The sequence below is a fragment of the Chlorocebus sabaeus genome, chromosome 9, assembly GCF_047675955.1.
Source record: "Chlorocebus sabaeus isolate Y175 chromosome 9, mChlSab1.0.hap1, whole genome shotgun sequence".
Classification (NCBI taxonomy): Eukaryota; Metazoa; Chordata; class Mammalia; order Primates; family Cercopithecidae; genus Chlorocebus; species Chlorocebus sabaeus.
The window spans coordinates 44,386,686-44,413,803 of record NC_132912.1 but is presented as its reverse complement, the minus strand read 5'-3'; the positions used below and the strand labels follow the sequence as shown (position 1 = coordinate 44,413,803).

The 27,118-nt window shown below is 41.2% G+C and overlaps 1 non-coding gene and 1 pseudogene across 1 annotated transcript; one reads left to right on the top strand and one right to left on the bottom strand.

Moving 5' to 3' along the window:
* Positions 1-813: 813 nt before the first annotated feature.
* The window catches only part of LOC119622918 (ribosome biogenesis protein BMS1 homolog), a 65,161-nt pseudogene continuing 38,856 nt past the window's right edge, over positions 814-27,118 (bottom strand).
* Positions 25,380-25,483, top strand: LOC140712542 (small nucleolar RNA U13). The gene has a single exon (XR_012094143.1). It is a non-coding gene; the product is annotated as a small nucleolar RNA U13 (small nucleolar RNA).

The window sequence follows — 27,118 nt, the reverse complement described above, 5'->3', positions numbered from 1 at the left end:
TAAAGAGCTCTCAAAATCAACAGTTAGAAAACCATCCAAACAAAAGTGGTAAAAGACTTGCACCCTCACTGAAGAGGACGCTCTATGTGGAAGACAGCAAGCCTATGAGAGACCATCAACACTAGTCATTAGGGAAATGCAAATCAAAACCATAGTGAGGTGACACTGGAAAGCACTTTGACAGTTCTGTTAAACCACATAGCCCAGCAGTCCCACAACGATTTTCCCTGAAATAAGGAAAAATTGTGTTCACATGAAAACCTCTGCACAAATATTTATAGCAACTCTATCCATAATCGCCCAAATCTGGACACAACCACATGTCCTCCCATGAATGAAGGGGTAACCACCCGTGTCTCCCTGTGCAGGCAAACACCATTCCACAATAGAAAGGAATACGCCACTGACACACAGAGCACTGGGGTGGATCTCAAAAACATGATGCTTAGCAAAAGCAGCCAGTTTCAGAGATCCCATGCTGCGTGTCTCCACTCACGTGACCTTCCCGAGACAACAGTGTGACAGGGATGGAAGGCGCATCAGCAGTCAGCAGGGTTGGGTGGGGAAGGCTGGACTACAGCAAGAGGGGTGCAGCTCCTCGGCATCCTGACTGTGGAACCTCGTACATGTGAAAATTCTCAGACCTAAACACCTCTTTTAAATGGGACCAGATGGGGAAATAAAACTAACATTTTTGGTCATCTGTTTCATATCAGTCACCACAGGTACAGTTGTGACCTTTGAACAACACAAGTCCAAACTACATGGGTCTACCTACATACAGATTTTTTTCTTAAAAAAAAATTCTTTTTTTTGAGATGGAGTCTCACTCTATCGCCCAGGCTGAAGTGCAGTGGCCTGATCTCGGCTTACTGCAAGCTCCACCTCCCCAGTTCACGCCATTCTCCTGCCTCAGCCTCCCGAGTAGCTGGGACTACAGGCACCTGCCACCAGATGGGGTTTCACCATGTTAGCCAGGATGGTCTCGATCTCCTGACCTTGTAATCCACCCGCCTCGGCCTCCCAAAGTGCTGGGATTACAGGCGTGAGCCACCGCGCCCGGCCTTAAAAATTTTTTTTTTTTTAATTTTTTAACTAAATCTTCTTAAATAGACATGGGAGTCTGCCAGGTGTGAAATGGCGAGCATGTCACCAAATGATAATACTTAAAGCAAGTTCACACGTTTTGTTAAAAAAAAGAAACAATCTAGTACATCCATGAATAGGAAACCAAACACAACTGAACACATCTATGATTAAATAAGAATATTTAATGGCATGGAATGATATGTACACTGTAGGTTCAATACGTTTTCAAAACATACCCAGCACCTATGACTGCCTGTGCATAGTGAAAACATAGAAAGGTATAACAGAGTAATTTTTACAATCAATAAAGTTCAATGCAATTGAGAAAGGTTTCTATAAAATTTGTTAAAATATTTTAGAGGGCAAATGCTTACTTTGCATAGCAATACTTCAGTTACCTGGAATGCCCTCCCTTCTTTCTTCCAAGCAATTTTATGCAGCGCTAAGCTCAGTGGCTCTTACTCCAAGTGCCAACAAGGTGAACAACCCAGTTCCTGCTCTCAGGGAACTCACATTCTGGTGGAATTTATTTTTGCAACATACTTGCTGACAATATCAAATGAATAAGCTATTAGTATTGAAAAGTAATTTACACAGTCTCCAGTGTGGTCCTCATTGTGACATATGTCTTCCTATGAGACAGATGCAAACTCACAGCAAAAACTATGTGTATACATACAGCCACATGCCGCATGACGTTCAGTGAACAACAGACCACATATATGGCGGTGGTTCCACCATATCCTATTTTTGCTACGCCTTTTCTATGTTTCGATGCATAAATGTTTACCACTGTGTTACAACTGGCTACAGTAGTCAGTACAGTCACATGCTGTCCAGGTTTGTAGCCTAGAAGCAATAGGCCATACTACAGAGCCCAGGTGCACAGTAGGCTGTACCATCTAGGCTTGCGTGTCACTCTATGATGTTTACACAATGATAAAATTGCCTAATGATACATTTCTCAGAATGTATCCCCATCCTTAATTGATGTGTGACTGTATTTTACTAACCTGGCAAGGTGGGGCCTTCACCAATAAAAACTCTACATGGAAAATGCTATTTATTATTTCTTTCAGACATTAGAGATTCCTTAACTTTAGTTTTAAATAATCTTGATACACAAACTTATTTCCCTTGTTCTCCAAATATGGTAAACCAAGATTTTTCATATTAACAGGTATGACTTCTGCCTACATACATTGTCTTTGGAAAAGACAATCATCTGCAACTGCAATTAAGCATTCTTTTATTTCTCCCATTGCTTAAAGGAGTTCACTCTTCTGGCTGAAATATAAAACTATACAATTATAAATACTTATTTGCAAGGCTTCTCTTTGAACAAATTTGCTTGTTGTATAAGCCACTTGCTGATCACCTTATAAGCTACTTAATTATAAAACATGGTATGACAGAGTGTCTTGTACATTTTAATTGAATTATAAGTTTGCATTTAAAAATGTACAGATTATGCTATATAACATATTAGTTTTAAATTGTTTTATAATTGTTATGGGCTTACTATGTGTCAGTCCCCAGGCCTATCAGCATGCTGGATGATGAAATTCCTAATAGCTCTTGAGGAATAGAGGAAAATTTACACCCAGAGTTGCTCAGAAAGGTCTGGTCTGGGTGTGTTCCAACTGTCACTTCCCAGCTGGACCCAGCCCTGATGGGATCCTCACATCCCCTTCCCTTCTTATGGAGACACAAAGCTGAGCACCTGTCTATTGACAGCTTTAGACTTTTAGACAGCCTGTCAGACTAAGCCAACTGCTCACAATCCTGCTGACCCTCTTTGGCCCCTGTGATGTTGTAAAGGCAATGCGGTACTCATGTCAGCAGCACACATACTACAACTGGTACAACACAGAGGTCAGCATGGGCCCCATGCACAGATGACATACAAATTCATGAAGTGTTCTACATATATATATGTGTGTATATATATGTTCTACATATATATTTGTGTATATATATTTTTATATAGATATCTGTAAATATACATTTTTTTTTGAAACAGGGTCTTGCTCTGTCATCCAGGCTGGAGTGCAGTGGTGCTATCACAGCTCACTGCAGCCTCGACCTCTTGAGCTCAAGTGATCCTCCTGCTTCAGCCTCCCAAGCAGCTGGAACTGCAGGTGTGCACCACCACATCTGGCGAATTTTTGTATTTTTTGTAGAGATGAGGTTTCACCATGTTGTCCAAACTGGTCTCAAATTCCTGGGCTCAAGTGATCCTCCTGCCTTAGCATCCCAAAGTGCTGGGATTACAGGCGTGAGTCACTGTGCCCAGCTGCATTCCATATTTCTACACACACATGCACACATGGAGGAGTATACATTGGGGAAAGTAAAGCTGGGGAAGTGTGAATAAAATCAGTGGGCTGTATTGATATCGATATCCTGATTGTGATATGTGTGAAATGTTACCACTGAAAGAAATTGGGCAAAGTATACAACTATATGTGATTCTATGATTACATTGTATAGGATTAGATTTCATATAATTATATCAACATATAATCATAAAATACATTCATCGCCTATATAATAGTATGATTACATCAATATAATGTTTAATTTTTTAAAAGGGCAATGGGCTGGGCACCGTGGCTCATACCTGTAATCCCAGCACTTTGGGAGGCTGAGGCGGGCGGATCACAAGGTCAGGAGTTTGAGACCATCCTGGCCAACATGGTGAAACCCCGTTTCTACAAAAAATACAAAAATTAGCTGGGTGTGGTGGCATGTGCTTGTAATCTCAGCTATTTGGGAGGCTGAGGCAGGAGAATTGCTTGAACCTGGGAGGCGGAGATTGCACTGAGCCCAGATCGCACCACTGCACTCCAGCCTGGTGATAGAGTGAGATTCTGTCTGGGGGAAAAAAAAAAAAAAGTCAGTGCGGCTAGGCAGGTATAATGCATGAGCATAATATGGGCATAACATATGAGCATAATATGGGAAGCCTATCTCATTGATATATACAATTTACTTGGTCTCTGCACCTGACAATCTCCTGGTCTAAAGCTTTAAAAATGTACTTACTGTTACCTTGTCACTATACTAATGTGCAAACATATGAAATAAGATAGAAAATGTCCACAAGGGCCAGTGATCAAAGGAAATAACAGACAACAAAAACACTACACACCCTTCTCTAAAATTTTCCATGAGAGCTGAGGGTTCAAGTGAATATTTCTTTCTCTTCTGGAAGACTCCTCATGAAGGTGGTAGAATAAATAATTATCCACAAAGAATTGACAGGCATTCATCCCTAATGAAAACTACTAAACCAAAACTAACAAAAAAAAATTTTAATGATAGTTTTGTAGTACAAAATAATTAAACTGAGGCATGCAGAGGAAAGTAAGAGAATCCACATAACCACAGCTTACATCACTTTAAAGCTCTACAGCCCCAGGTGGTGAGAACGAACCCGGTCCCAGCAGTCCAGGCTTCTCTGTTCCCCCTCTTGCAGGCACAGTTAGGGTAGAGACATCTCTTGAGCTCTTGCCCACTGACTTGTCATTCACAGGCATTCAAACTGTGATGTTTGCAACTGTCCACCTCCGCAGATCCAGGGACAGTCCCTCCAGTCCAAAGGCTTACTGCAACTGGCCCTCAGCCCCCTTCAAACTGGACTTCTGGTTGCTTCTTTCCTTCTGCCCCTGAATTTGGAAGAGCTTCTTCCTGAGGTCCTTCTGCCGCTTCAGCTTCTCCTCCTCCTCCTTCCGCTTGGCTCTGAAGTGCTCCTTATTGTGCGGGTGCTGCTGCTCCTTGGCCTTCTTCATCTTCTGACTGTGAACTGTACTCAGAGCATCCAGCAGCACGAGGATCTGACAACAACAAAAGCCAGTGAGTATCAGAATGCTCTCAGCCACCTGACACACTCGCATCCTAAACACTAAGACTAGAGGCAACCCACGATCCAAATGAATACTAACTGCATGAAAATGCATCCTGCGCTAGGAAGTCATTGTTGGCATGGAGACACAGGTGTGATCGCATTTTACCTTTACCACCTGTGTTCATCATTCTGTGGACACTGTGTGCAGCTAACCAAGACAGAGGAGTTCCTCAGCCATGTGCCTGTTTTCCCCATCAAAAGCACAGGGCAGAGCAGGACCAGGCAAAGGAAGGGAAATGGACTCTGGCTCTTCCTCTGACTTTAGTTCCAGTGCCCTGAATAACTGAGACTGCAGTAGAAACAGGAAGTGTGCTGCTGAGAGTGTTCTTCTCCTATCTAAATGCAGCATGCAGTACGGCATGGGCGACAGTACCTTTCTTTCATGAGGCTCGTGTATGACGGCCGGTCTCCACCTGTTCTTCGGCACTTTGGCTGCCTTTGCTTGGGTCTTGGGCTTGTTCTTAAATGGCAGGGCCTTCTGCAAGGCTTTTGGAATCTGCAGTGAATTTTTGCCTCAGGATTGCCTTAGGACTGGCTGAAAAGAAAAATAAAGACGGTGACATATTCAAATTATGACCAATGTGTATTTAAAACTTCTGCATAAAATCTTCTCATTGGGTTGACTTTTCCACAAGATCAGCAACACCAGAGTCCACTGGCCCTGAGAAATCAGGTCTCAATCATCTGCCAAATATGAACTGCCTCAGTGGACCCCCACAATTCTTCGTAAACAGAGGAACAGAGAGCTTATACTTACAACTCTTCCCGCCAAAACCCTCTGTGCCCATTTCTATGGTATGGAACTATGGGGTCTCAACAGAGCAGATGAATAGATCCCAGTTTCTTTTCATGGAAATTTCAGGCCTTGTCTTTAGGCCACTGAGGTGGTTATTTCCCAGCCTAACAAAAATAATTTAGTTTTTCATCTTGACTATCAACCACTCTAGATATTGGGTTTTTCATTTGTTTGTTTGTTTGTTTGCTTGTTTGAGATGGAGTCTCGCCCTGTCGCCCAGGCTAGAGTGCAGTGGCACAATCTCAGCTCACACAACCTCCACCTCCTAAGTTCAAGCAATTCTCCTGTCTCAGTCTCGCAAGTATCAGGGACTACAGGCGCACACCACCATGCCCAGCTAATTTTTGTATTTTCAGTAGAGATGGGGTTTCACCATGTTGGTCATGCTGGTCTAGAACTCCTGACCTCAGGTGATCCACCTGCCTTGGCCTCCCAAAGTGCTAGGATTACAGCCATAAGCCACCACGCCTGGCCCACTCTGGATTTAAGGACAGTTCTTCCTTCAGTCAGCAGCCAAAGAGTCCTGATTCCTGATTCTAATTAAGAAGTTTAACTTTATTCTATTTCTGATGGAAGACTGGCTGAAAGAAGGGGGACTCAAAAACAGATGAAGGCAAAATACTCTGTACTGAATTTTCAAGGTACTCTTAAATTCTATGTTTAATCAAGATGGCACAAATTCTTAATTGCCTCATAAATACTATTAATAAATTGAAAGTTTATTATTGCAATTAATAAAATTGCCCTAGGCTTTTATTAAAGTCAACCGTATAGAAAAAGTTTCTCCTATGTCTTGAAATGTATTATTAAAGACATCATCCCCAATAATATTCCATATTCTCTGTTTAGGAACCCCAATTGTTTTCAAATTCAAGAATTCAGAGAAATCTGCTTCTCACAGAAGAGTAGAATGGATAATGGACACCACATCCTGAAGTGTATTTTAACAAAAATTCATGTAAGCTAGTTCAAAATTTCATTAACTATTTTATATAAAAAGAAATGCCTGGGAGACTTCTGTTTCTAGCAGAGTGGCAGACTGATGCCTTGAATAACCCTCCTATTACAAAAAAATACTCCACATGAAAACAAATCTTTTCAAATACGTTGTTAAGCTATGAAGAGAATAACGAAATTTCTAAGAAACCAAAAATCTAAATGAAAATAGAAGTCCAGACAGGCACTGAAAACCTAAAAAAAAAAAAAAAAAAAGAAAAAGAAAACAAAACAAAACTTGAATTGTCTTCAAGCATGTGGAACAGCAGGAACTCTTTAAGCTGCTGCTGCTGGTGGAGGCCAAGCCACTGTGCTCCCAGGACATGACACAGAAGCCTCCACACTGAGGCAGAGCACAGGTGCCCTGGAGTCTCTACCCCACCCAGGGATCCTCCAGTAGAAGTGTGTGTGCCCCTGCATACCCGCAAGTCCCACATCCAGACCTAGCGTTCAGGGCCGTGGGATAACGGCCAAAAACAGGAAATCATTTTACTCATCAATGGATAAATGGTGACACAGTCATATAATGGAACTCAACGATGACAATAAATCAATGTCTGCCATAGACAAGAACATGGTTGTGTCCTATAATACTGAAGCAAAGAAGCCAGGCTAAATAGAATGTGTTGTATTTTATAAAATTCAAAACCAGGCAGAACAAATCTATGTCAGGAAGTGGGAAAGTGGCTATTTTGGGGGGCGGGGTGGGGCAGCAGTGCCTGGGATAGGCTTCAGGGTGAGGCTACTGCTTGGTCCAGGGTGTGGCAGCCTGGTGTGCTACAGTTTATCTAGCTGCACACCTGCGATATGGGCACTCTTCTGTATGTACATTAACATTTCAATGAAAAGCTTATTAAAACATTAAAACTTTCAGAAAAATCCACATTGCTTCAATAGAAATTAGCACATTGATGCTTTAAAAATACATGTATATGGTGGGGGAAAAAGTGGTTCAAAAGAGTACCCAGTGAAAAGTTTAAGAGGGAGGGACACCAGCAAGGGGCCAATCAATAGTCCCTTGCATTTGTCCTCTGACAAAGACAGCCAAAGCAGCAAACAACTATATTTTGATGAAGGTTCTAAGGCAGAGCCCCAGAGTGCATCAAGGAGTAGCAGAAATCCAGTAGAGCACAGAAAACCAGGACAGTCACATAAAGGAGAGAAGGAAACATCTGTCCCCCACCACCCATCCCCAGAGGGATCAGCCTGAAGCAGAGGGGATGTCTCCCTGTGGAGATAAGGAAGCAAAAGGGGCCCAGCAGCCCCAGCACTCCCCTAAGAGAAGGAACTGACGTTGCGCCCCACCCCCATGGACCAGCTGCTGCTGCAACTGACCTCCTGGACCCGGAACCACTTCGGGAGCATGTCCCACCCAGGGTGAGCAGCCACCGCACCCTTCTACCATCCTCAGGGTTTGTTGCTCTGTATCACCCCCGCCTAGTGGCCCACCATCCCTGAGCTGCTGTTACACTGTCTTAGGCCATTTAATGTGGCTGTAACAGAATACCTGAGACTCGGTAACTTATTTTATAAAAAAGGTTTATTTGGCTCACCCTGCTTGTGTCTGAAAAGTCTGAGATAGGGCAGCACATCTGGTGAAGGTCTTGTGCTGCTTCATTTCATGGGGAAAGTGGAAGGGGAAACAGGTGTATGCAAAGGGCTCACATGGCAAGAGAGGAAACACGAGAGTCTAGGAAGTTGAACTCACTCTGATAATCCACTCCGGATAACTAATGCAGTCCCATGAAAAGGCCTAACCTATTAATAAAGGATCTGCCCCTGTGACCCAAATACCTCCCACTAGGCCCCACCTCCCACACCACCACATTTGGAATCAAATTTCAACAGGAGTGCTGGTGGGAACGAACACGTCCACATCACAGCATACACCCTACCCTGTAGGGCCAGACTGCTGTGCCCCTCCCCTCCCAGCTGCAATTGTGCCCTGCCCCTTGGGCCCTGAGCTGACTTGGTGCCCTGCTTTCCAGGGAATCAGTGCCTTGGCTACCCAGAGCAGACAACCTCTCATTGCATGAGAGCTGAAGCACTGCCCTGCTTCACAGGGAATCAGAGTCTTGGCTGAGCTGAGCAGCCACACCTGACAGGGATGAGACAACATGGCACCCCCACATCCCAGGAAAATAGCATTGGCTGAACTGGGGTACCTTGCCTTTCAGGACAAACAACTGTGGAACCCTGCTTTCTTGAAACTGGACTATCCCTGGAGAATCTGAGTTGCCCAGGCACCTGCCTCTCCAGGGAGAGAAGTAGTTGTTGTGCTGGTCCCTGCCCCCGAGGGCCCAAGCCACAGCAGTGCTCTACCATTCTGGGGTCCTTGCTGGTGCTGTACTTGGCCTCATGGAGACTGGGATGCTGTTGTGTTCTACCACTCCAGGGTCCAGAGTCACTACCATGTAACTCCCATGTCCAGAGTCACTCCCATCCCCTGGGAGTTTACTTCTTAAACTCCTCCCAAAAACAGAGTGAGAGGAAATAATTCCAAACACATTTCACCAGGCCAGTGTCACCTTAATACCTAAGCCAAACCAAAACACACACATACACACACAAGAAAAACTACAAGTCAACTTCTCCAATAAATTAAACACTGATGCAAAAATCCTAAAAAAATTTTAGCAAATAGAATTCAACAACACATCAAAAAGATTATACATAATGATTAAGTGGGATTTTTCCCTGGTGTGCAAGCCTGGTTTAACATATGCAAATCAATGTGATATATCACATTAACAAAATAAAATGTAAAACCACATGGTCACCTCAATTGATGCAGAAAAAGCATTTAACAAAGTTTAGCAACATTTCTTCATAAAACCTCTTAATAGTTTATGTATAGAAGGAAAGTTTGTCAACATAATAAAGACCATTTATGAAAAACCCACAGTCTACGTCATAGTTAGTGGGGAACAACTGAAAGCTTTTCCACTAAGATTGAGTACAAGATAGAGATGCCCAGTCTTGTCACTCGTATTCAACATAGTACTAGCAAGAGCAATCAGATGAGAGAAAAAAAAAAAGGCAACTAAATTAAAGAAGTAAAATTATCTGTATTTGCAGATGACAAGATCCTTTATCTAAAAAACCCCAAGGATTCCACAAAAAAACTATGAGAACTACTAAATTGATTCAGTTAAGCTGCAAGGTATAAACTCAACATATAAAAATCAGTCGCATTTCTATATACAAATAACCTAGCTGACAAAGAAATCAAGAAAATAATCTCATTTACAACAGCATCAAAGAAAAACAAAAACTTAGGAATAAATTTAACCAAGAAGGTGAAAGATGTGTACACTTGAAAACCATAAAACATTGATGAAAGAAATTTAGACATGAACAAATGGAAAGATATCCTATGTTCATGGTTAGAAGAATTAATATTGTTAAAATGTTCACACTGCCCAAAGCAAATATACAGATTTAAAACAATTCTCATCAAAGTTCTGATGGCATTCTTCACAGAACAGAAAAAAACAATTCTGGTCAGATGTGGTGGTTCACACCTATAATCCCAGCACTTTGGGAGGCTGAGGCAGGTGAATCATGAGGTCAGGAGTTGGAGACCAGCCTGGCCAACATAGTGAAACTCTGTCTCTACTAAAACCACAAAAATTAGCCAGACATGGTGGCACGTGCCTGTAGTCTCAGCTACCTGGGGGCCTGAGGCAGGAGAATTGCTTGAATCCAGGAGGTGGAGGTTGCAGTGAGCCAAGATCATGCCACTGCACTCCAGCTTGGGTGACAGAGTGAGACTTCATCTCAAAAAAAAAAAAAAAACAGAAAAAACAATCCTGAAACTCATATGGAACCACAACAAACCCCAAACAGCCAACAGATTACTGTTAGAGAAAAGGTTGGAGACATTACATCTCCTGATTTAAAATTGTATTACAAAGCTATAGTAATCAAAACAGTATGGTACTGGCATAAAAACAAACAAACAAAAAATAGACCAATGGAACAGAACAGAGACCTTTGAAATAAAGGTCATATACTGCCAACTAATTTTTGACAAGGGCAAATAAGACAATACAATGGAAAAAAAGATACTCTCTTCAATAATAGTGCTGGGAAAACTGGATTTTCACATGCAAAAGAATAAAATTGGACCCTGATCATACACCACACACAAAACTTAACTCAAAACAGATGCAAGACCTAAAGAAGACCTGAAACCATAAAACTCCTAGAAGAGAACATAGGAGGAAAGCCTCTTGATATTGGCCTTAGCAATAATTTTTTGGATATTGCACCAGAAGCCAGGCTAACGCAAACATAAACAAGGAGGACTGCATCAAACTAAAAAGCTTCTGCACAGCAAAAGAAACAACCAATAAAATGAAAAGGAAACCTACAGACTGGAAGAAATATTTGCAAATCACATATCTGATAAAGTGTTAATATCCAAAAATCAGTAAAGAACTCTTACAACTTAAGAGCAGAAAAACAACCCAGTTGAATAATGGGCCAAATAGGAAATGACCAATAGTAAATGGGGAGACATACATTAAAATAATACAAAGTAGCAGACATGCAGGATGAAAAACTTAAAGATCTAATGTACAACATGAGGGCTATAGTTAATAAAAATGTGTTGTCTTTGGGATTTTTGTTAAATAAGATTTTAGCTGTTCCTGTCAAACAAAAAAATGAAACTACATGAGATGGTAGATACATTAATTTGCTTCACTGTAGTAACCAGTTTACTATATGTATCCTTTAAGATCATGTGGTCAACCTCAAATATATAAAATAAATTTTATTTTAAAAAAGAAAAGTTTGTCTTCAATCCAGAAAGAACCACTATTACCATTTTTTGGTGTTCCGTTACAAAATATTCCGTGAATATACAACTGTTCAATCAAATTTAACATTAGACTTTATACTTGAACATTCAAAGCATGTAAGAAATTATAGAAAAGTGTCTGTGTGACTCCCTGTCTGCAGGGCACAGACTGCATCTCCACTAACACACACGCGACCGGTACCTTACACAGAGAGTCCTTGTTCGCCTTTAGTCTGACGCCATGGTTAAGCCCGAGTTGGCTGGTGGTCCACATTCCTGACCAGGTGTCTTTCTCACCTACTGGGTTTCAACAAAGATGCTACTGGGTTATAGAAGGCTGGGATGGAAACAGGATACCAAGTTTGCATGAAAACAAGGTCTGAAAAGAGAGGTAATTTACTTTAACATTTTCAAAAGGAGATTCATATCCATATTGTGAAGAAACAAAGAACAAAACCTTCACTCCAAACTTCTCTACCTGGTTGCAAAGTATTTGAAGGGAAAGCTCGCTAAGGAAACTATTCTCATAGATCACAGAACTGTTACTGGGTGTGGCCAGGAGACTGCAGACACAAGGCGAATGGGCACACCGCATAAGACTGGGAGATCTAAGGCTGCAGCTGATCAACTCTCTAGAGACCTGACTCCAGCCTCTCGTCACACTGGCTAGAAGTCAAGCATGAATGGTAACACCCTGCCCTGAACACTACTCAAGACACTCACCACTCATTAGCAGCTTGTCCTGAAAGCTGGCCTGGAAAGCGCCTTCTGGAGCTCAGAGCACTTTCTTGATCTGCCCCCTTATCCCACTGACAGTTCGAATCACAGCACCTTCAAATTTGGCTACTTCCAAGGCAGAATTAAACATTCCCTACAGGTATAGCAAGATAAAAATACACACAAAATCATATAGTTTATGCTTTACTTCTTCCCTCAAACATATATCCTTGGTTAAAGAAAAAAAACAACTCACTAAAGGGTGATACAATAATCAAAATGCATTTGCCCCTGAAAGTAGAATTACTACCTCAAAAATACAACCCTTTCATTTTCCCCAAAATAATCATGTGGGTTCATGGGCATGCTCATCACCGCTGTCTGTGTGGAAGAGAAGATCGAAGAAGGATTTACTGGACTGAACTGGCCTAGGCAGCCTTTGCTGGCATCTCTCAGACTGGACTGCAGCTCAGATCCTTTTACTCAGGTGCATGCACTTAGAACATGAAAACAGTAAGATAAACGCCGGTGGTATTATTACCTTATATTGCAAGAACAATTTTATGATCTTCCTAACCCTGTGTTTGTAATGGAAACATCCCCACTAATGAAATTGTCAATAAATGCTGCTCAAACCACCCTCCCCAAATACTGAAAAACAGTACATCCATTTCTCTGTACCCTTGCCAAGTTGTCTGCAAATGCTTTTGTCTATTTTTCTACTGAATGGTTAGACAAACTTGTGATTTTTTTCCCTTTCTTAACACAAATTGAAAAAGTAGGAAACAAAAGCCAGTGGATAAAATGACATATTTTCATTATGAGTTCTGTGGCAGTCTCACATGGAAGTCATGAGTAACAGCTTCAATTCCTAAATAGCTGTTTACTTTTCAAAAAAATAGCTTTTTTGAGCATATTTAAGTAACACAGAATATAAAGGAGCAAACAAAATATGAAGTTTATAAAAGATTTCAAATACTTTTCTAAAAACTTGAGGCCCATATTTCAGAGGTATTTCATTCCTTTTCTCAAACAATATGGACATTTATAAATATGAGAATATATAGATATACAGACCTTAATAAATGAAGTGTTCTTGAAAATTTTATATGGAAAACCAGTTAGCTTTAATTTCTTCACAATTTTTATGGATTTATCCAGATCAAGGACAACTCCTGTGGCAGCTATCCGAAAATCAGGATAATGGAAACCCCAAAATTTGAAAATAGGAATAATATCAGCTAGAGAAAAACTTCAATTCTATGTGACACAATACATTACCAAAGTGAATTTTACTTACAATTAGCTAAGAAAAACAAGGGAGACCATTTGAACTGGCAACCCAGTGGTTTGACAAAAGCAATCCAAAACTTTAAAATCGGTAAGCCAAGCTAACAAGGGTGACTTGAGGCTGAGTGCAGGTAATCCCAGCACTTTGGGAGGCCGAGACGGGTGGATGACTTGAGGTCAGGAGTTCGAAACCAGTCTGGCCAACATAGTGAAACCCCATCTCCAGTAAAAATACAAACATTAGCTGGGTGTGGTGGTGCAACCTGTAATTCCAGCTACTCAGGAGGCTGAGGCAGGACAGTCACTTGAACCCAGGAGGCGGAGGTTGTGGTGAGCCAAGATAGCACCATTGCACTCCAGCCTGGACAACAGAGTGAGACTCTGACTCAAAAAAAGGTGTGGTGGGGGGGCGGGGGCAACTTGAGTACTCTCCCGAGAGTGATTTCAGAGGAATGTAATTCACTATAATGATCTATTTAGAATGAAATGGAAAAGAAAAATACAGTTTCAATGTTTAGGAAATCAAAATTTGGACCTTCAGGGCAGGTTCCTTCTGCTCATTATTCTGCTTTCTTCTCTGTTAAATGGGACCGATAAACCCTGCCCTGCCTGACTGGTCAAATGAAAATGGAGTGAACAGACTGCTACACCAGCACTGCTGCCGGGAGTCTCGCATCTGGCTGGTCTCTGATGGCTCCTCACAACCTCCTGTAGTGCTTATCACATGGTGAACACTGTTTAAGTATTTGCTTAGATAAATAAATCCAAAAGATGCACAAAAGTAGAATATGTCTTCAGGACCATTATAATTCTTCCACCTCACCTCCTCTACTCCCACACCCTACTGAAAAGGATGTAGGAAGATTAAAAGCAAACAGAAATTTACTTTATAATACTAAAAATGAATAATTTTCAACTTAAAGTCTCATGTACATAATAACCCACATTCAGGATGCATTTCTCAAACCAATCTGTAAAAGAAATCATCCAAGATAGTTACCATTATGCCACTGACAGATTGTATTGCCAAGAAACCAGTTCCCTGTGGAGTGATAGGGCCTTATAGGAAAAAGAAAAAAAGAAATATAGCAAACCACAAATTTTAGATTCCAGTTTTACATATTGGATATGGATATTTACATTTGGATATAGATTTACATATATACTCCAAACCACCTCCCCGCTCCCAGAAAAGAGAAAAATCTTAGGAGTGGAATTTTATGACAGGAAAAGCACAAAGCTGTAATGATGCAGCCTGTAAGGTGTAATCTTGGCAATAAGCAAGTTATTGTCATCATATTTTACCCCAAAAGGCTGCTCCACAATGCATGTGCCATGGGGTATACTTTAGAAGCTTTTTTCTTCCATTGTGGTCTTCGATATAATAGAGCAGGATGGTCTGAAACCTCCTCCACCCTACAGAAAATATGATTGGATCTCAGGACTTGAGGATTTCCTATACCAGCGATGTTTCTTCAGACGCATCTGAGGGGACGAGAGCGTAAGATGATTGATGGAGGGGAAATCCACAGAGCCTCAGGCACCAAATATGCAGCAAAGGGACCCACCTGCATGTATCCAACATTTCCCTCACTGTTGCTCAAGCCACCCAGGATAATGGGGTAATGGGGGTCAGTTCTGCACAAATTCACAGGGAACATTTTCAATCTCAATGCGGACGTACATCCCAGGTCGAAACCCCTCATATTGAACTCTGGCTTCATCATCTTGATCTTCAAATTCTGCGCAATTCAGCTACACATGACAGGGAAAAAACCCATATGCCGTTATCTGTAATAAACATAAGATTAACATGAACAAAGGAGCAATTTCTAAGTAAAGGAACTGTGGACAGAATTATGTAGGCTTTATCCCATTAAAAATACTACACATTTGGCAGGGCATGGTGGCCCACGCCTGTAATCCCAGCACTTTGGGAGGCTGAGGCAGGCAGATCATATGAGGTTAGGAGTTTGAGACCAACCTGGCCAACATGGTGAAACCCTGTCTCTAATAAAAATACAAAAATTAGCTGGGCATGGTGGTGCATGCCTGTAGTCCCAGCTACTCGGGAGGCTGAGGTGAGAGAATCACTTGAACCCGGGAAACGGAGGTTGCAGTGAGTCGAGGTCATGCCATTGCACTCCAGCCTGGGCGACAGAGTGAGATTCCGTCTCAAAACAAACAAACAAAACCACACATTTTACCTCTGCAGTCTGCTCAGAATATGTCCCGTTTTCTTCTCTGCTGCTCCAAGGGACAGCAAATGTAGATAACTCTGTGGAGCCCTGTGTGCCCGAACACTGGAAATGTCCCCAGTCCACACCTTCTTTCCTTCCTCTCCGAACAATTCTTTCACACTTACCCCCTGTCTTCAAACACCCACCACCTCCCTCACCTTCACTTAGCTGATGGCTGTTTCCTGATTCACTCCAAAACCAAAAGAACATCCACGGTCAACCCTCTACCAGGGTTTCCTCCCATATCCAGCCTTATTAGAGCTCCAACCTGGCCCGTAGGGGAGCTATGTGTGGCTATTTAAATTAAAATTAATTACAATTACAAATACTTAAAACGCAGTTCCTCAATCACACTAGCCACACTGGAAGTGGTCCATATCAACCTGTGGCCAGGGTTACAATATTGGGAAGAACAGACGTGCATCTCCATGATCACAGAAAGTTCTACAGGCAGCTCAGGCACAGATGATTTGTCCAGGCCTCTACTCAGGGCCACACATCACTGGCTCACTAGACACCATCCACTCTTCCTGGACTTTATTCCAACAGCTCTTCCCTCTGTTCTCTCTCTTATCGCAAAACCTTTTGATTCCACTTCTTCCACCACCAACTGCTCCATTTTTCTGCTTCTCTCTGCAGCAAAACCCCTCAAAAGTTTTCTGCAGTTGCAGCCTCCAATTCCTCTGTTCCCATTCTCCTACATCCATGAAAAATGGTGCTTGCTAAGATCGCTGAAGGCCTCCACGCCCCTGCTCCAGTGGTCAACTCTGCCTTCACCGCAGTTAACATGGCAGCAGGGTCTGAACAGCGCGTCGTCTCCGTGTACAGCTGGCCTCTCGCATGCGTGCATGCTTAGACTGCTTCTCCCTCCCAGGCACTGCTCAGGCCTCACGGCCACAGTCGTCCTCTCTTGCCCACACCAGTGCTGCTCCTCCAACTCACTCTACACTAACTCCCCGGCCACTTCACAGCTTTAAGTAGCATCTACATATTGAGGTCTGTACATCTAAGTCCCTGGCCAGACCTCTCTCTCCAGACCTGACACTCCGCTTGTCTGCATGACACCCAACCGACCCAAACATCATCTTCCCAAAGCTGCATCTACAGAGGGTTTCCTGTCTAACTTACAACAACCCATCCTTCCAGGAACTTCCAGTCACCATCCTCATTTTCTCTCACACACCCCACATTCAGTCCACCAGGAAATCCTACTGACCCAGCTTCTAAATAAAGTCTATCCGGGTTTGACTCTTTGTCTCATTTCCACTGCCAGCTCTCTGGTTTGTGCCACCCGACTGATCTCTTGGCAGAGTGATCCGATTACCTGAATGTCTCTCCTCTGCTCAAAACCCTCCAAGGACTCCCATTTCAGAGTGAAACAGTCTTTTCCAATGGCCTACAAGGCTCTAGGTAATTTTAAATTGTAAATGGTGTGAAGCAAAAAGTTCAGAGTTAACCTAGTCATGCCTGTCAAAGGTCAATACAGACTTGCAACCACTAAGCTAATGCCTAATCAGGAGATAGTTCTTTGACTAAATGAAGACCTAAGATGAAACTCTGTTTCACAAATCATATACCTAATCTGTTCCAGCTTACACAGGCACTCCTGGCCTCACTAACAAGGCGCAACTCAGATGCTCACCATCAACTGTACACACTTTTCTGTGTCTGTCTCCTTCAGAGTGAGATCACCGCCTCCAGCAACCTGCTCAGCACCCCCAGGCAGGAGGGCTACACCATCTCCCTTTATCTTCACATCAGACCTTACACTCCACATGTCCTTGTAAACTCTGACCAGGATGAGTTTTCAGAGCACTCCTCCTGGGAGCTCTGGTGTGTCCATAAGCCACACGGGCCACTGATCACCTGCCATTCAAATCAGGGAGCAGCGATCGGAATAGGCAGCCAATGTTTGCACTGAAATGAATACACTGTCTCATGTCACTACATTGTAAAAGTCTCAAAAGTAGAGACCATGTCTCAGTCATTTCTGTTTCCTAATTCTTGTTACAAAATAGGTATGAATCTTTTTCTGGTGACCTTCTGACTGCAGAAACAATGAGCTCACTGCATGAATAAACACACTCATATGCATCTCTACCCAGGAGTCCAAATGAAAGGCACAGAAGCAGGATAGGAAGCAGGCACCCAAACAAAGTCAGGGATTCCTGCACTATGATAGTCTTGACAAGGGGCTGAGAGGAACTCAGGCTTCTCACCTGTGCTTGTTTCTGCATTTCTCCTTTAAGATCATCAAAATATGTGCTTTTTCCTTCATCATAGTCTGCACCAAACATCTCCTTCAATTTTCTCTTCTTATCCAAATGCTTTTTCGTGGCACTTTCCTCTTTTTTGGGGTCAATTTCTTCCTTAACTTCTTTCTCTACATCTTCATTCTTAAATTTCCAGAAGAAAAAATTTTGTGTACAGTTATGAAGGTCTTTTCTTTAAACATTAGACTTTTTAAAGTTCTATTTAAACAAAAATCTTAGCAAAAATCTGTTATCATTATCAATAAAACAAAACATAACAGGACCTTTCTCTCTGAATAACATGGTGCTGCTATAGGAAATGGTTACATCTGCATTACAATTAGCTGCCATTCCTTAAGCTGGCTGGGAACACAAATTAGAATAAAAACAACAGATGTGTCCCTCAGGGAGATGCTCCCAGACCCTGTTCTAAAGAAATATTAGGGAGAACAGGGACTTCATTCTTTTAAATGACACTTAAATTTAAGAGGAGGAGAATGAAAAATCACGGCAGACTTGGCAAATGACTGTGGCAAGAAGCTGTAGTAATTGTCATCCAAAACTTAACAAGTAAACAAGAAAGCTTCTTTCTGGCCCCCACATCCCCACCACCCTTTAGTAAGAAATCTATCCATCCAGTCTGCAATCTTCACACATCACAAGTAAGATTTGCATTTCTCAGTGTGGGCCTCTCTGAGAACACAATGACCAAGAACAACCAGCCACAATAAAGTCATACCTGAGTATCGGGGTCTGATTTTCCCTTGTGAACGTCCCCTGTTTCCAAGTCTTCAAAATCACCATAGAACTCCTCTGGGGAAAGCACACCCAAAGGCTGCTCTGTGAGCCAGACATGCCTGTGCTGCTGGCCCCACCCACCGCAAGCCCACAGTGTGCTCGGCATTCCAAGCCTCATTCACATCATTCCCGTCACTACACACACAGACACAGGCAAAACTTTGCACTAGGGAATGCTTCATAAAACAGTTAGTATTTCATCATCTGTTTAGGTAAGCTAAATGGACCCAATCCACATTCATGTCAAACTTCATGTCAAAATCAGTTTCAATTTTTCCAGTATAGATAATGGACACTCTGGTTTTTTTTGTTGTTTTTTGTTTTTTGTTTTTGTTTTTGTTTTTTTTTTTTTTGAAACAGAGTCTCACTCTGTCACTCAGGCTGGAGTGCAGCGGTGCGATCTTGGCTCACTGCAACCTCCGCAATCCAGGTTCAAGCAATTCTCCTCCCTCAGCCTCCCAAGTAGCTGGGATTATAGGCGCCCACCACCAGGCCTGGCTAATTTTTGTATTTTTAGTAGAGATGGGATTTCACCATATTGGCCAGGCTGGTCTCAAACTCCTGACCTCGTGATCCTCCTGTTGCAGTCTCCCAAAGCTCTGGGATTACAGGCATGAGCCAACATATCCAGCCAATGGACACTCTTCGTGAGAGACATAGAGGTCTATCTATGTCCCCCAAACGAATAGTTCAAAGAGTGAATAGAAAAGCCCCACGCTGACACCAGCACATGTTAAAAGGAGTCTCAGTGTAAGTTCAACACAACACAATCATGTAACACACCTAGGGGAAATCTTAGATTATATAAAACATAGCATTTAGATTAAGAGTAGAGCACTAAACCCATGGGAAGAGCTTATTCACTCATTCATTCCTTCATTTGTTTTTGCAGCTCTGGGCTCAATTATAGGTCCCATTTTTAAAAGAAATAGACAAATAAGGCTGGGTGCAGTGGCCCACGCCTATAAACCCAGCACTTTGGGAGCCCAGGAGGCAGAGGTTGCAGTGAGCCATAATTGCGTCACTGAACTCCAGCCTGGGTGACAGAGTGAGACCCTGTGTCCAAAAAAAAAAAAAAAAAAAAAAAAGGAAAAGAAAAAATAATGAAAGAAATAGACAAGTTAAAACTCATTTGGGAGAGCAACTTTTTTTTTAGTTGTAATATTCTGTATTCTCTTCAAGATACAAGTTTTTAAAATTTTAAATCACACAAGTAACTGCTGGTACCAAATTCCAGTTATCTAAAAATCAATCAACCAACCACCAAAAAAATGCATCAGGGAAGTGTGCTTTGCCCACAGGCAGGCAGTTAATAACCTTTCCAGATGTTAGACCAATGGTTTCCAATAGAACTTTTGTGCTGATGGACATGCTATATATCTGCTTTGCCCAACTCGATAGCAAATTACAATATTTCAAGTGGCTATTAAGCATTTGAAATGTGGCTAGCAAGACTGAAGATTAAATTTAAAATTAAAATTTAAAATTAAAATTTAAAATTTTATGTTATTTTAAATAGGTTTAAATTTACTTACAGGTGGCTAATGCCCACCATATTAGATGGCATAGTTCTAGGTCATTGTAAGAATTTTGGGTTTACTTGAGAGAGATGAGAAGTTGAGGAGGATTTTGAGCAAGGCAGTGGAATGATCTGACTTACTTTTCTTATTTTAAGAGATGGTAGAGTTTTTGCTCTGTTGCCCAGGTTGGAGGGCAGTGGCTATCATAGTGCATTACAGCCTTGACCTCCTGGGCTCAAGCAACCCACCTGCCTCAGCCTGGGAGAGCAACATTTAGAAGGCTATTAAAACATTTTCACATAAGGGCCAAAGAACCAGGTAGAAATTATAATAGATAGGAAGCTCCTATTTGTAATAAAAGCAAAAAAGAATAAAACAGGCATAAACCTAACAAGAAATGCACTGGAAATTTATTTTTAAAAAAAGAAGAAAAGCTTTAATATGCCACCAAAGGACAAAAGAAATAGCATCACCACCAACACTCGTAAGTGTTCTCCACACCAGGCACTGCGTTAAGTACTTTCCTTGCCTTAACTACATTCTTCAACCCAAGGAAGCAGGTGTTGTAAATATCATCTACTGAATGATGATATGTCCTCATTTGAAAAGAAAGCCTTGACATCACAAATATGCCAATTCTCCCTTTAGCACAGTTACAACCCAAAACCACCACTAAGGATTTCTGGTCTAGAGAAGACAACACATTATTTCCTCTTGACTAAGAAGTATAACCTAAACTCTAGAAATAATAGACAGGAGATGACCACTGGAGAATTCCTAAAGGTGGAAAGAAAAAGGCTGCTGAGGGACTCTAGGACTAGGGAATACATAGTGGCCAGGTGTCTCCCTGGATCCCATCCAACAGGAAGGTGACCCAGACCCAGTGTTTCCCAACTCCCAACCTAGAATAGAAGGCAACCCAGGCAGGCTCAATGCCCCCAGATCAAAGGAGATCTTCCCCACAACAAGAAAACCACCATTCCCCACCCACCTAGCTGCAGCAGGTGGCCCAGCCTGGGGCAGCTCCCCTGTTCCCTCAGATGGGCATCAGCAGGGACTGATGGGAGAGCCCCAGTGATACCAGATACACCAAACAGACCAAAATAACACCATGAAGTCTCTGAAATTAAATTGTCATTGGAATTATAGCCCACAAAGTAGACCAGGACCTACAGACTAAACTTAAACAGGAGGACTGCCTGCAAAAATTAAAAATTTACATAGGCCTCCTAACAGAATAACCAAAATATGTAGGATGAAACAGAATATGACCTGTCATACCACTGAGAAAATCATAATTTTAATGTGAAAGGACAACTGAAGACATCAACACTGAAATGAGTCAGATGTTGGAATCATCTGACTCATCGCTTATAACAGCCAGTATAAAAATGCTTCAACAAGCAACTACAAATCCTATGGCAACAAACAAAGAACTGAAAACTTCAGCAAAGAAACTGAAGAAGAATCAAATGGAAATTACAGAAATATAAAATATAGTAACAGAAATTTGAAAAAATCTCTCTGGATGGGCTCTATTGAGTAAAAGTGAAGACGACAGAGGAGAGAATCGGAGAAGCTGAAACCTGATCAACAGAATTCACCCAGTCTGAACAATAGAGAGAAAATAACCTGAAAACAAATGAACAGAGCTGCACGGACCTGTGGGACAATAATAAAAGACCCCGCATTTATGTTATCTGAGTCCTACAGGAGACCAGAGCTGCGAAAGCATGCAAATAACTGATTCCTGATGCTTCCCACATTTGGCGAAAGATACAAACTTACAGATTCAAGAAACTGGGCAAACCTCAAAGTATACCAAAAGAAAGCAACACTGATTAAACTTTCAAAACTAAAAACAAAGACCAAAAGAGGCAGAATGCCTGTAGGGACATGCCAACTCAAATGCCATTGTATTTCTCCTCTAAAATCATGGAGGCCAGAAAGAAGTGGCACAACATTTTCAATTGCTAAAAAAAAAAAAAAATAATAAAATAAAATAAAACTGTTGGCTACAAATTCTATATCCCATGAAACTACCCTTCAGAAATGAAGAGAGAAAAAAGACATTCTCAGAGGAAGAGAATACAGGAATTTGTCACTGGTAAATTTAGAAATGTTAAAGAAAAGGGCTACAGAGATATGTTCTGCCATTTCTACAATACAAAATATTAAAACAAAAAAATCAAAATAAAAAACGGCTACGAAATGTTCTTATGCAGAAGGGATGAACATGGGATCACGGGAGGGACCAGAAATGTGGATACATACACTAGACAATCCACAGTTCTTAAAATCACATTTGATAACTGAAACAAAAACTATATCACCACCTGATACTCAAGCCAGTGATTTACAAAAGTAGAAAAGTAAAGAGGCCTAAATGGAAGGAAGGTTTCCACACTTTGAAGTAGTAAATACTAGTACCAGTGGACTACTATATTACAATACGCATATTGTAACATCCAGAACAAACACTGTAAGACTATACAAAGAGATACATGCAACTACACTATACAGAAATAGATGAAGATGGAAGGAAAGAAAAAGGAAACAAAGAAAATAATAAAAACATCAGACTTAAGCAGTTACGTAACAATAAGCACCTTAAATGTAAATGGTCTAAATAAACCAAAAGATAGATTGATGGAGAGCCTAAAATAAACACATGGCCCAATTAGATACTGTTCATAAGAAACTTCAAATTCACTTAAGGACCTAAGTAGGTTGAAAGTAAAAGAATGGAGAAAGATATCTTACATAATCATTAATTTTTTAAGGAAGCAGGAATGAATATATTAATATCTCATGAAGTAGACTTCAAGTAAAATAATTTACCAGAGCTAGAGAGAGGGTTTTCGCTGAATTTTAAGATCTAAAATTTCCTATGCTGCCTTGACATCTTTGAGCCTTACAGGGCCCCAAAGGCCTAGCCATGGGTTTTCCTGTTTCTGACAGACAGCTCCTACCCTGCCACCCAGCAGGAAAGGCTCCCCACCTGGCTAGTTCTTTTATCAGCCAGAGCAGCTGCACCTCAGCCTAAGAAGTTTCACTTCACCTGTCTGCCAGCCCATGAATTTATTCAAACAAGCCAATTGCATCCCCCCTCGGGAACCATTAGTCATTGTGCGCTCTTGTTACTACCAAGCCTGCCTGCCTCCTCAGACCCCAGCCCTCACTCTGCTACAGAGTACGGTGCCCATCTGACCCTGTGTGGCATTCAGTGTCCTCCTCTGAGCTGTGGGTATATGTGACTAAAACACTGCTGTCAATCTCATCCATCCACACCAGGTGTTGTGTTCAGCCATCTCCTACACTTTAGGGCAGGGACCCCTCCTTCACCAATGGCATGAAAAGGAAGTGACCATAACAACTGCTTAATGACAAAAGGATTAACCCACCAAGAAGACATCTACTTCAACATCCTCCTCTCAGCAACTGTTAAAACTAGGCAGAGGTCGGGCTCAGTGGCTCATGCCTGTAATCCCAGCACTCTGGGAGGCCAAGACAAAGGATCGCTTGAGGCCAGGACTTCAAGCCTGGGCAACACAGCAAGGCCTCGTTTCTCCAAAGCATTTTAAATTTAGCCAGGTGTGGCGGCACACACCTATAGTCCCAGCTACTCAGGAGGTTAAGCCAGGGGAACTGCTTGAGCCTAGGAGGTCAAGGCTTCAATGAGCCATGTTCATGCCACTACACTCTAGCATAAGTGACAGAATGAAACTTGGCAGAAAAGGAGCAAAGATTTACAAGAGATCTGAACAGTCAACCAGCAAAATCTGACATCTGTACAACACCCCACTCCCCAACAGCAAAATACACACATTTTTAAGGACAACAGAACATCTACCAAGAAAAAGTACATTTGGGGCAATAAAAGAAATCACAGCAAATCTAAAAGAATTCAAATCATAAGAATATGTTCTCAGAACATAATGTAATCAAGCCAGAAATCTATAACAGAAAGACAGGAAACTCTCTAAATACTTGATAATTAAAACAACATATTTATAAATAATGCATGGGCCAAAAAGAAGTGCCAAAGGAAATATGAATGAAAACACAACATTTGAACATTTGTGGGGTACAGCACAGCAGTACTGAGAAGGAAATTTAAGCACTAAATGCTCGCTTTAGAAATGATAAAAGATAAACCAATAATCTAAGAAATTTCAAAAAGAACAAAATAAACCCCAAACAAGCAGAAGAACAGAAATAATAAAGGGCAGAAATCAATAAAATTGAAAACAGAAAAACAGAAAAAAATCAATGGAAGAAAAAGCTGGTTATTCGAATAGAATCAACAAAATTAATAAATTTTATGACAAAGATAAAAACAGAGAAGACATAAACCAGCAACATCACAAATAAAACAGGGGTTATCAAAAAGGCTCCTGCAGCCGTTAAAGAGTATTAGGCAAATACTCTAAACATCACCCTCAGACTACCCAAGCTGGTCTCTTCAAGAAGGCACTCAGTGCAACTTCCACTTCCCTAACGGGCCTTGAAATCATAAACTACCTTGAAAATCATAAACTACCAAAATTCAGGCAAGATGAAATAGATAACCTGAATCATCCTATACCATTGAAGAAACAAAATTTGTAATTAAGAGCTTCTGAATGATAAATCTCCAGGCCCAGATGGTTTCACTGGAGAATTACACCCAGATGGTTTCACTGGAGAATTACACCAAATATTTAAGAATTAATACCAATTCCATGCAAACTCTTCCAGAAAACAGAATAGGGAACACTTTGCAACTCATTTTATGAGGCTAGTATTATCCTGATGCCAAAATCAGATGAAGACAGAACACCACAAAAAGAAAACAAACCAAAAAAAAAAAAAAAACCCCAAGGACCAATATTCCTCATGAATGCAAAAAGTCCTCAACAAAATACTATCAAATGGAATCCAATAACACATAAAAAGATTTGTATAAAAATTTTCACATGGCGATCTTTTCATAGTTCGTAAGTGTGATGACTGGGTATTCATGCATGTATGTGGGATATGCCACCCTTGACCCTTGTTACAACATTAGCACATTAACCATCTGACATGAAAAGAAAAAACAAAAAAACACACACATTTCCATATGTTGTATTTTTATTTTTATTTATGACCAAGTGAGAGTTATTCCAGGAATGCAAATCTGGTTCAGCAATCAAAAAATGAATCGGGCCCGGTGCAGTGACTCCTGCCTATAAACCTAACACTGGGAGGCCGAAGTGGGAGGATAGCTTGAAGCCAGGAGTTGAAGACTAGCCTGCACAACACAGTACGACTTGCCTCTACAAAACAAACAAACAACAACAACAACAAATTAGCCAGGTATGATGGCACACACTTGTAGTCCCAACTACTCGGGAGGCTGAGGCAGGAGGATCACTGGAGCCTAGAAGGTCGAAGTTGCAGTGAGCCATGATCGCACCACTGCACTCCAGCCTGGGTGATGGAGGAAGACTGTATCTCAAAAAATAAAATTGAAAAGATCAATGTAATTTATATCAAAAGAGTAAAGAGTGAAACCCATATCCAGATGACTGTAGCAACTGACACCAAAAGGCATTAGACAAAATTCTACACCCTATCATGATAATAAACAGATAACAGTGAAAAGATTGGGAACAACATAGGAAGTTGTTCCACTCTCAGCACTCCTACTCCACATTGTACTAAAAGTCCAGTCACTGAATTAAGGCAGAAAATTTTAAAACAGAAAGAAGGCCAGGAGAAGTCGCTCACACCTGTAATCTCAGCACTCTGGGAGGCTGAGGCAGGCAGATCACTGCAGCTCAGGAATTTGAGACCAGCCTGGGCAACATAGCAAGACTCCATCTCTATCCCCAAACAATTTAATTAAAAAACAAAAAACAAAAAACAAAAAAAACAAAGGAAAAGCCATACAGGCTGAAAAGAAAGAAATAACACTGTCCCTATGATTTCTACACAATTTTCTGTGTAGATGATCCCAGGCAATCTACAAAAACACAACAAAACAAAACCCTCCTACAACTAATAAGCGAGTTTAGCAGGATAAAAGACAAATGAAAATCAATCAAAATGAAATACTTAGGTCTAAACTCATCAAAACATATTTCCAACCAGTGTGCTGAAAATCATAATACTGACGAAAGAAGTAAAAAAAACTAAAATAAATAAGTATACTGTGTTCATATATTTTAATACTCAAACTAGAAAAAGATTCTCCCCCAAACTGATCTGTAGGTTTAATGCAATCCTATCAAAATCTCAGCTAAGTTGCTATAGACATAGACAAGTTTATTCTAAAATTTATATGGAAAGTCACAAGCCCTGGGATAGCTTAACTAATTTTGAAAAAGAAGAATAAGTAAGAGTAGACACTCTAACTCAACTTTAACACTCACTATAAAGCTACGGGAACCTACACAGCAAGGGTGGTACTGGCCAAGGGATTGACACATGAAGTCAATGGAACACAAGAGAACCCAGAAACAGATCTACACAAAGATCCTCAACTATTTTTTTTACAAAAGTCAAAAACAATTCAATGGAACATATGGTGCTAGAAAAATTATACACCCACATGCAAAAATATAAACCTTGACCTAAGCCTCATATCTCATAAAATCAAAATAGATCATGGGTGTAAAGAGAAAACAAAAAATACTACAAAACTTTTAGGGTCAGGCACGGTGGCTCATGCCTGTAA